Source organism: Daphnia carinata, chromosome 7 (assembly GCF_022539665.2).
Source record: "Daphnia carinata strain CSIRO-1 chromosome 7, CSIRO_AGI_Dcar_HiC_V3, whole genome shotgun sequence".
Lineage (NCBI taxonomy): Eukaryota > Metazoa > Arthropoda > Branchiopoda > Diplostraca > Daphniidae > Daphnia > Daphnia carinata.
The window spans coordinates 5,781,433-5,791,797 of record NC_081337.1 but is presented as its reverse complement, the minus strand read 5'-3'; positions in this window follow the sequence as shown (position 1 = coordinate 5,791,797).

The window sequence follows — 10,365 nt, the reverse complement described above, 5'->3', positions numbered from 1 at the left end:
CCAATGATGAGACCTTCATCATGCACCGATGCCGCCATGAGCTAATGCAAGCCCCAATCCATTTTCAAAATAAAAAAAAAAATTATCGGTCGCAACCAGTTTGATTTGCATGCAAATAATCCTTTTATAATGCACTACATTGTCATTGAAATTACCATTCAAACAAAGGTGATTTCAAGAAAAACATAATGATCCAAACTGGTAATCAGAATTTGCATTCGCTTGCGGATGTTTAAAAAATACCAACAAGTTGTCCTTGGGCTATATATCTCCCCTTCGCCGTATTGAAATTCGATTAATTAAATGCAATCAACATGCGTGTTTTCAAGACTTGTGTATGTGGAGCGTTGGATCATGACGACGTGTTATAGTGTGGGCAATAACGGCTACATGCCTACGGGGATCTTTCCTCAACTTCAAGTGTTTGAACGTTGCGATCAAAGTTGGTGCTGGCCGGCTGGGCAACGAGGACACATTGATGGGGCTGTGGAGCATCTGCCACACACCAGTGGTTTTTTTTTTTTTTTAAATTTTATTTAACTTCCTTTTTTTTTTCTCCCCCACCCTCTCTCGTATGTTCCACCAATTCTCTTCTTTTTTCTAGATGGGAGTTCACTTCACTTTTGGTGTTTGTTCCAACTGGCGACCACCCCCGCCAACAAGAGCAACAAGCTTCTCTCCAGCCTTGGCTTCACTACACCCTTCCCCAATCTGCGACGGTTCATTGTCGCCTATTATTTGGACGACCGGAATATACAAGGAAAAGAATAGAAGAAAGAATAACCCTTTCACCCTTAAAAAAAAAATTATTTTTTATTTTTTACTACTAAAAAGAGATGTGGTCAGGAACTCACAACAAGGGCTTGACCTTCGTTTCGGAACCTTCAACCAACACAGCGGAACCCGAGTCGTCTATGTATAGGAAGTAAAAAAAAAAGGGGGTGGAGGAGGGTATTGGCCGATTTCGCACATGAAAAACATGGGCAAAAAAAAATATTCTGAATAATAATAAATAATAATAGTAACCGAAAGAATGAATGAAAGGAGAAAAAAAAAAAAAAGCCCAACGCATCATGAAATCCGAAAAAAAGGGATGGGATGAAAAAAAAAAGTGCGTGTAAGTGTCCAGCAGGTTTGAAAAACTATTGTGAACGAGCGGCATTTCTTGTTTGGAGGGTAAAAAAAAAAAAAAAAAAAAAAAAAAAAAAAGGACGCGAAGAAAGGGAGGGGGGATGCAATATTTTAAGGGTTTGTGTTCTTTTCATTCGGTCATTTTTCGTATGACCGGACCTAACGCACACAAGAAAATGTAAAGAGAAAAGGATAGAAAATAAGCTAAAATTTTGCAGTCCGAAACCTTCTTCCGGTTGTCCTAGAGGTTACAAACAAAACATCTGACAGAGGACTCGAGCCGACCATCATCACCTCCCCGACCCTGTTAGCTTTTCTCCACCAATGGACGAGCGAATAAAAGGAATGAAACAATGCATTTCTTTTTGTTTCATTCATTTTATGGCCTCGAATCATTAAACCTTTGTTTCAAAATGTCCTATTGATAGCCATACAAAATTAAACTTTTCTTAACCAAGAAAACATAAAAGCGGTAAATAAATACGTTATCTTTGATGCAAACACCATGAATGGCGAAAAGCCAAATGGTGAAAGAAAACGAGAAAAGGGACAAGATGTGTCATCCACGCGTCGAATTTCGGATGCCGTAAAAAAAAAAAAAAGAAAAAAGACACGAAGGAAACAACAGATCATAAGAACCAGCCAACCGGTCCGTCTGTGTATCATTTTCCGATTTGACAGGAGGGCCCGCCTCGTATTGTATGCACAACTAAGTGTTGAGCATATGTGGCCGTGATGTCTTCCGATGGTTGTGTCTGTGTGTGTGTGTGTGTGTGGGCATCAGGTCACCTGAGCAGCGCAGAATGAATGAAAAAACGAATAACACACACAACACAATACGCACACCAGCAGCTGAACCTTCCCTCTGTATTTTTGCGCATTTGCTAAAGAAAAACACGCATCACAAGGGGATGCAAAATAAAAAATTCTAAAAAAAAAAAAAAAAAAGTGTTCCATTCACATTCGTTTTTTTTTATGAGCGACAATTGAGCGTGCAAGAATGAACACGGAGCCAAGCCTCCAACCCTTTTCTTTTTTTTTTTTTAAGTACTGTCTCCATTTCTGCAAACCAGTCGTATCGACCTTTCCCTTTCAATCGAAAAGAAGAAGAACGCGGCAATCTTGTCTGAAAGCGACTTGCGGTTTTTGACCCGGCGGATCCCCCTTTCTCATTTTTTTTTTCCTTATTATTATTATTTTTTTCGCATACAACATGGCTACAACAGTATTGTGTTTATTCACGCTTCATCTGACGGACAGACGGACCGATACCTAGCCTTGAAAAGTTGTATTTCCATCTTGAAAACAACCAATAGCTAGAGGATAAACAGACATTGATAAAAAAAAGTCCGTTTTTGGAGGATAATAGAGAACAATATCAATTCGATTAGAATTTCAGTTTAAATGCGAAGCTTTCGACAAGTTAAAATTATAAATGGCGTCACAGGGATTATCACAACTCGCAGGGCGTGGTGAATGCCCAAAAGTCATTATCAAACAGAAGCATAAAGGTGAGGATAGGTATACATTTTGTCGATACAAAATGGTAATGATCCTTCCAAAAAAAAAAAAAAACGGAGGTTTAAAAAAATTCGATTCGCCATGTTTTTTTTTCCGATCCCTTTCCATATTCTTCTATTTTTAACCTAAAAATGTGGGCATAGAAAACGGCATCGACTTGCCGTATCATTTCCCATTTTACCATGTCGAAGGGCCCTGTAGTATTGTAATTTTCACAACAGCGCAGACAATAAATAATAAATAGATAAAAGAAGAAGAAGAAGAAAAAAAAGGGCCACCGCCGACCAGATCATAATAAATGGTACAGGAGGTAGCGCATCCGCTCGTTTAAATCACCCGCCCTTTTTTCGTACCTTCTCCGAATGACCAAAAAAAAAAAAAAACATTGAATGTAACCAAGTCCATGTCGAATGACACGCTGCGGGATAAACAGATATTCAATACAGCAATAAAGATTGAAGAAGAAAAAATGAAAAAAAAAAAAAAAACTTCTTTTGAAATCGGTTTCCTCTTTTCATTTTCATACGGTAGCGAGAAGATCATCATTTTATTTCAATTTCTCCCCTTCCTAGTGTGATTCAAGATTTAAAGAAGAAGAAAAAACACAGTCGGATGATCCCGTGGAATAAACGACATTGGTGACGAGACGCGTGAAAAATATCTACACCCCCCGTCCTGCGTCAAGAAGCGCTGGACCTCGCTGAACAGATGACGAATGCGCCACCCTCCTGGGCGCTTGACACGATGGCTCGCGCCCTTCGCCGTCTTGTAATTCGGACGTAACCGACCGCGAAGTAAGAAACTTGCGAGCCCAAAAATACATGCCAAGTGAATTTCAAATACAATAGAAAAGAAAATGTGTCGCCTCCTCCCCTCCTCGTTGAAAAAATAAAGAATAAAAGAAAAAAAAAAAGTTAAGAATGTTATGTGCTTTACAGAAAGATGGATACGCGGCGGTCCGTGCGCGCACAAGCGAGTCGGCCCAAGACGTTTTTTTTTTTTTTTACCAATGAAAAATGTGGTGTGCATAGCTATTGGATATGCCTATAAATACACGCGAATAGAATAGACAAGAAATCCATACTAGAGGAGTACAGAAAGAAAAGAGCGCGCTACTGGGTCATTCTCCAGTGCCCCGACCTTTTTTTTTTTTTTTCTCTTCTTCCTCAATGAATTATGGAAAAGAAACTAAGAGGGGCTCCTGTAGATTTGAAATCAACAGGGGGGCTCCTACAGTCTCCAGATATATATACACTCCCATCTCTTCTTCTAGTTGTCTTTCAGACACTTCTTTCAGAGAAGCAGTGGCTGCCCTCAGCTACCGCTTATAGCACCTCGCACTGTTTTGCTGCGCGTCCCTACACAACTAACAGCGAGAATAGTCGTCTGATACGCTTCAGCAGTGCCATTCAAACAGACGCACCCAGCACCGAAAAAAAGAAAATGGTAGATATCGAAGGGGGGTCGACCTGCCAATCTATCTCGAAGCTTTGGCTCACACATTTTTTTAATTTTCAATACCAAAGATGGTCCCCCAACGGCCCTTACAGAAACTACTACTGTGTACTTCTATTTTTGTCCTCTTTCTCAAAGCTTTTGACTGGGCGTATATCTCTCGCAGTCGTGATGCGTTTCGCGGCTCAGTGCCCAGCACTCCAGCTCAATTGTACAGTCGACCTGCTACCGATAATGGTGAGCCACCCTCCCTTTATGGAAAGAAAGAAAGAAAAAATTACCATATGCGATTCTCCTCTGTAGCATTGACCCAACCCCGATTTAAAAAAAAAATTGTTAAACACAAGAAGAGGAAGACTGACGAAAGACCTGTTATGTATATACTCCTCTCTTGTACACTGATTCATGTGCTAATATCGCGTTGAAAATGAAATCATGGGGTTCGCAAACACGGGGCGTATTTTTTCTTGTACAAACGTATTTGCATAGAGGGAACACGACAGGAATATTTCATTTTGGGTTGTTGGCAATCAACTGCCGATTTGACAAACAAGATAGATTCTGTAGAGCAAACTGGAACCGTTTGTGTCTGCACCGCATAGTATCAAATGTGAACAGTTTAAGGGCTATTAAATATGCATAGTCAATATTATCGACCCAATCAAATGAATGAAACACAGTGAATATATTAGACTCATTTAAATCCCTAAGCAAGAACTGCAGCCAAGTCCCAAAACCTAGCCCCCTTCCCCCAAGAAAAAACAAGTTTTTTTGTTTTTTTTTACCTAATTATTATATCGGAAAAACAAATCAAACTAGAGCCCAAAACTGTTTACAATGTATCAAATTATTGGATTTGGTAAAGCTCTTGACCTAAAATAAACGTTAACGAATCAGGCGCGTGCACCGTCTTTCGCTGTCCCGACTAGATGACACGGCCTTTTTCGTTTCCCAATTTTCTACTTTTCTCTCCAAATAAAATTAACTTTCAGCTTTAAAAAACAACCCCCCTCCACCCTCTTAAAAAAAAAGGGCAAGTTAACCAAATGCCTCACAAGCAAAATAGAATCCAGCCGTGAAAAGGTGTGACTCATCTATTACGTTAAAAAAAAAAAAAGGTGTCAAGTATTGATGTAATAAATGATCCGCCGTGTTGAACAGGCGCCAAATAGACCCCCCCATTTCCTTTTTAGGGGTTAGATTTCATTTATCGAAAAACCATCGCAGACTGGCACAGTCACAACCAAAATCAAGGGAAAGATTAAAAGCAGGGATAGCGAAGCATGATTTCATTTTCAAACTGATCCAAACATATTCTATTTTAACATCTCCCAGCAAAAGAAAAAAAAAAAAGCCCAAGAATCAAACAAGTTTCTGTCTCTATTGACTAGGAAAATTCAGGGTGGGTTGAAAATCGAAAGGGGTCCGTAGACGCACAAGCCATTGGCAATGATATAATAGAAGAAAAAGGCCGGTGAGCTTTAGTACATAAAAGAATCACGTTTTCTTCATCCTCTTTTTTAATAAAAAAAAAATACATGGAAACGTACGCAGCAATTTCTTTCGGCCAAGATCACAAAATAGGAAAACTAATAACAGGGGGGGATACTATTTTTTCAAAAAAAATTCCACGATAACAAAAAAGAATGTCGCAGTGAAAAAAAGAGGACCTAATCAAGTCGAGCATTGAACTGAGAATTTGTTTTTTTTTTCTTCCTTCTCCACATGTATAATGTACGCCCGGCATGTTGTATAATAGAGCAAGAGGGCGTGAAGGTGCTGACTTCTTATGATGTCACCCATTCAACCCTCTCTCTGTAGATGTAGTACATAACCCTAGTGGACCCCTCCTTGGGACTTCTTTTGACTCGGCACAATGGACTTTTTTTTTTTTTTTTTTTTTTTCAAGCAAGTTACATACAAACCTAACTAACACGAGGTCCCAACTCCCCCCTTTTCATACTGAAAACGCGACCGTTGGAAAAAAGGTTTTTCTGCTTTTCTTTTACCGACAAAACCAGTTTTGTGTAAGGATGCCATCAACTTGTCGATAATTCTTGCCCCTTCATCATTCTGCAAAGCTCTTTTCTTACCCGATTGGCTCAAAAATCTAACTGGGTGTGTGTATGTGTTAATGAGCTCTTTCATCACCGTCAATAGGAAGAGAGAGAAAAACCCATCTCATCCAACCCAGCCCTGAAAGGTGAGGAGGGGATAGGAACTCGTGTGCAGATGTCTCCATTGACTCAGCGCTGACTTTCGGTGTGTGTGTGTTAAAACTGTCGGAATCGTTGTAAACAAGATGAAGCGTTCAACTATTTGATGAATTCTTTTCAAAAAGGGAAAGAAGAAAAACACTGATCGTAAACCCATGTAGGCGTCACTAATTCCAGCGGTTTTTTTTTTCTTTCTCTTATTTCATAATTTTTTTTTTTTTACCGTTGGCGGTGATGGATTGGAATCATTTCACTGGCAAACTCAAACAAAATTCAAAAAGAAAATTAGCTATTTAAATACAAGGGGGATTTAACCGAATAAACTCCCTTTAAACACATTCAAAATCTACTCGTAAAATGTTTGATTACAAACGGCAAGTTTAAATACCCCCCTCTTTTTTTTCTTATCCGTTGCACACACACACACACACACACGTAAACCGCCTCATTTACGTCAATTACTAATTCGGCCCCTAACCAGCTCAAGACGACAATAAACTTCCCCTAGCCCAAAAGAAAACGTTTCATCCAATAATTTCTTTTTCTTTCCTTCTTCACCTTTCTAAATGACTGGCCAAGAGGTCTCTGGTCATTTAAAAAGGTGAAGAAGGAAAGTGGAAGGGAAAAACAAAAAGAACAAATTATCATCGATTGCGGTCAGCCAAACAGACACGCCATACACGCGCGCAACATCGGCGAGCGGCACGGAAGTTCCCCCCCCCCCCCCAAGAAAAAAACAAAACAAAAACAAAAAATTAAACATTATCCCACTCCCCTAAAAAATTTGGAAGAAAATGTGTGTGTGCGGTACTTGTAGCACAACAGACACTAGAGAGCAGAGGGTGATGAGAGGGGAGGTCTAACATCACATATGTAAAGCGCGAACTCGGACCTCAGTGGACCCTGGTGGTCGAGGACCTTTAAATGGTTTCCTACACCACCAAACAACAAAAAGAGCCGCTTCAAAATAAATGAAAAAAAAAATTGAAGAAAAAAAATATAGAAAATATGAAAAAAAAAAGAATAGAGAAGAAAAAAAAAACATTATTGAGTGGTGTGGCAACAGCAGAAGCAGCAGCAGTAGGGCGGCCAAAGCATATGCTACTCGTCTACCTGTGGGCTTTGAACTCTTCTCGGTATTTCTGCGCCACATAAGGGAACTAGGGGGGCGACTATAACGGCTATTTTACCTGCGCTATCTGCCTCACACTGCAAGCATACTGGCATAGTAGCAGCAGCGTCACCTTGATTGCGCCCCCTGCTTTTTCGAGTGACCCGCCTGATGTTTTAGAGGGGAGACCTCCCTCTATAATGTTTCAAAAAAAAAAAAAACTTTTCTCTCCAGTCCGCACATAATCTGACTTTATGCTGACGTTAAGCGCGTCCTATATAAGACTCGACCTTATCTGATGCCCCTACATGCAAACCCTATGATACGTCTTTTAAATTTCTTTTTTTTTTCTTGTTATTCTTTTTTTTTTTTTTTTTTGTAAATACAACAGCAGACGACAAAATGGAACAGGGGGGATTTTATACCCCCTAGCATATACGTTTAAACCCCCTCAACCTCCCTTCACCTTCTGGTACACCTCCACATTTGCCATCTGATGTTTCCGGTATTTCGGAACTCTTCTGCACTCCACGGCCAGACTCTTACGGGTTTACCTTTTAGTGGGACGCCAGCTTGGATGATGCCTATAGCTCCGATATCCGACAAGAGTTCTCATCCCATTCCCAGTTGATTTTTAAAGAAGGGGGTTGGAGGTATTAAACAGAAAACAAGTTTTTTTTCCCTTTAATTTTTTTTTATGGAGTTTGTTAAGAATGCCATCAATATCAGCGACTTTCGGTGGTTTTCCCTTAGTTAAATAGCTGCCAACATTCGCCAAAGGTTTTTTTTTTCAATTCAGGAAATAGAGACAAGTCACAGTGAAAGCAAATAAATAAACGATAAAAAAAAGTAACAAAAAGACCAGTGGGCAACAATTCATCCCTTTTTTTATCGTCGCATTAATTTTGTCTTGTTGCCACATTTTGTGGATTTAACGTTTGAAATCCAGTCAACCCGAAAAGCCAAAACGCGGTAAAAAAAAAAAAGATCGTCTGTTACGGTTTCATGATTCCTAAACATTTCGAATACGACAAAAAGAGCGCACTTTTGCAGCAATAAAACGCACGCAGTTTAACGGAATCAATTTTGATGACAAGATCTCCTCATTGTAATTCTTGACATTTATCTGCATGCAGAAGCAAAGAAGCTTCCGACATCACGCAATAAAAAAACACAAAGAATAAAAGCAAAGAAATTTTTTTTTTTTTTTTAACCCAGTTAAAAATCCGGAAAGAGATAGGAGGATGCCCGGAATCATCACATCATCCGGATGAAGGAAAAAAAGAACTTTAAAATAAAGAACTGCCAAGTCCGATGTATCACACGCATTTCCGGAGGAGCCCTTGGCTGACGACTAACGTCCGTCATGGCCAACGGGCAAATTTTGCCGGCCAATCCCTTACCCAACTATCGCCAACCCCCCTCCCCCCTAAAAAAAAAGCGTCCTGTTCACTCAAAAAAAATAAAAACTTTGCTTAATGCTATTATATATCTTTTGCTCCCTTTTGACAACAGACGTATACTTCCTCTCCAAACAATTGCTGCTTCATCATCACAACCCTGTTCAGCGGAATTGCGTTCAACAAAACGTACCAAATCCTACACCCCGCCGCCTGGACTACCTCAACGTTTAAGAATTAGCTTGAAAATGTTATAGCGGTACTACACGATACGAAACAGGAAAAAGAAAATGTAAGGGCCATGGATGTTGTATCTCTACCAAATTCGTCCAACGGGAAAAGGCTCAATGATTCTAATCGGAGACACTGAAAGCGCGTCACAATTTTTGAATGTATGGTGGTGGGGGTGGACACACACTACCCCCGAAAAAAAAAATTTTCAGGTCCAATCGATCGAGGGGTTAAGGGGAGAAAGATGATGCGCACATCCTCGTGTTCACTCGGCCCGCATCAGCCCCCAACCCGCAGACGTTGTAGATCTTTCGTTTTTCTTCTGGCTTAATCTACAGGATACATTTGAGGAGAAACAGACTCCTGATGCTAATCGATTCGGTTACACCAGATTTCTGTGTTCTACCTATCATTCTGGAAAAGACTTGAAACGAAAAAGAAAATGGGGAGAGAAATAAATACTTTAAAAAAAAAAAAAAAAAAAATTCCATTGCCCAGTGCAGCCAGAATCGAGTCCACCACTTTAAAAAACAAAGGTTTTTTTTTATATTGACCGAACACTTCAACATGGAAAAACAGAGAAAAAAGAAAAGAAACTATTTCTTTTTTCGAGCCATCACCCCAATCGGGTGGTTGTGCGTTGTTTTCTTAGTCAACAAAATTTCTCTTTTTAAGGGGGTAGGGGTAGAAACCAATAATAACCCACACACCTTTTCACTCTTTAGTTTTCTTTTTTTTTTATGTTAGGCAAATGTGAGGGGGTTAACCCCCCTACACTGGCAAGAAAAAAATATTGAAGTTGAATAATAACTGGGATTTCCTGCGAGCGGGTAATTTACTACTTGCAATGAGCTTTCGCACACAGGAAAATAAATCGAGTGCTTACTAAAAACACAATTTTTTCTGCTGATGTACTAAACCGATGTAACAAATGATCTTTGACGTGCGCATCTTTCTGACAAGAGCGGCAAAATCGCCGCACTTCACTCCCCCCAGTTCCATAATGGAAACACAACATCAGCCCCACACGCTATTTGTTTCATCAAGATTTTAAAAAGCCTTTCTTTCCTAACAAATAAATCAAAGAATAACCCAACTTTTCCTTCAAACAGTCTCATCACAAAACACAAATTTCCAAGAAAAAACAGAAAAAGCCGAAAATCAAATAAAATTTGATATTCAGGGCTAAAAACATTTTCGGTCGCTCGAGTGTCCGTGAAGCCATCGAAAATCAAACACACGACCAAAGGCGGCTCGTGCCGCTTTTTTTTTCTACTTATGTCGCCCACAAATCAACATG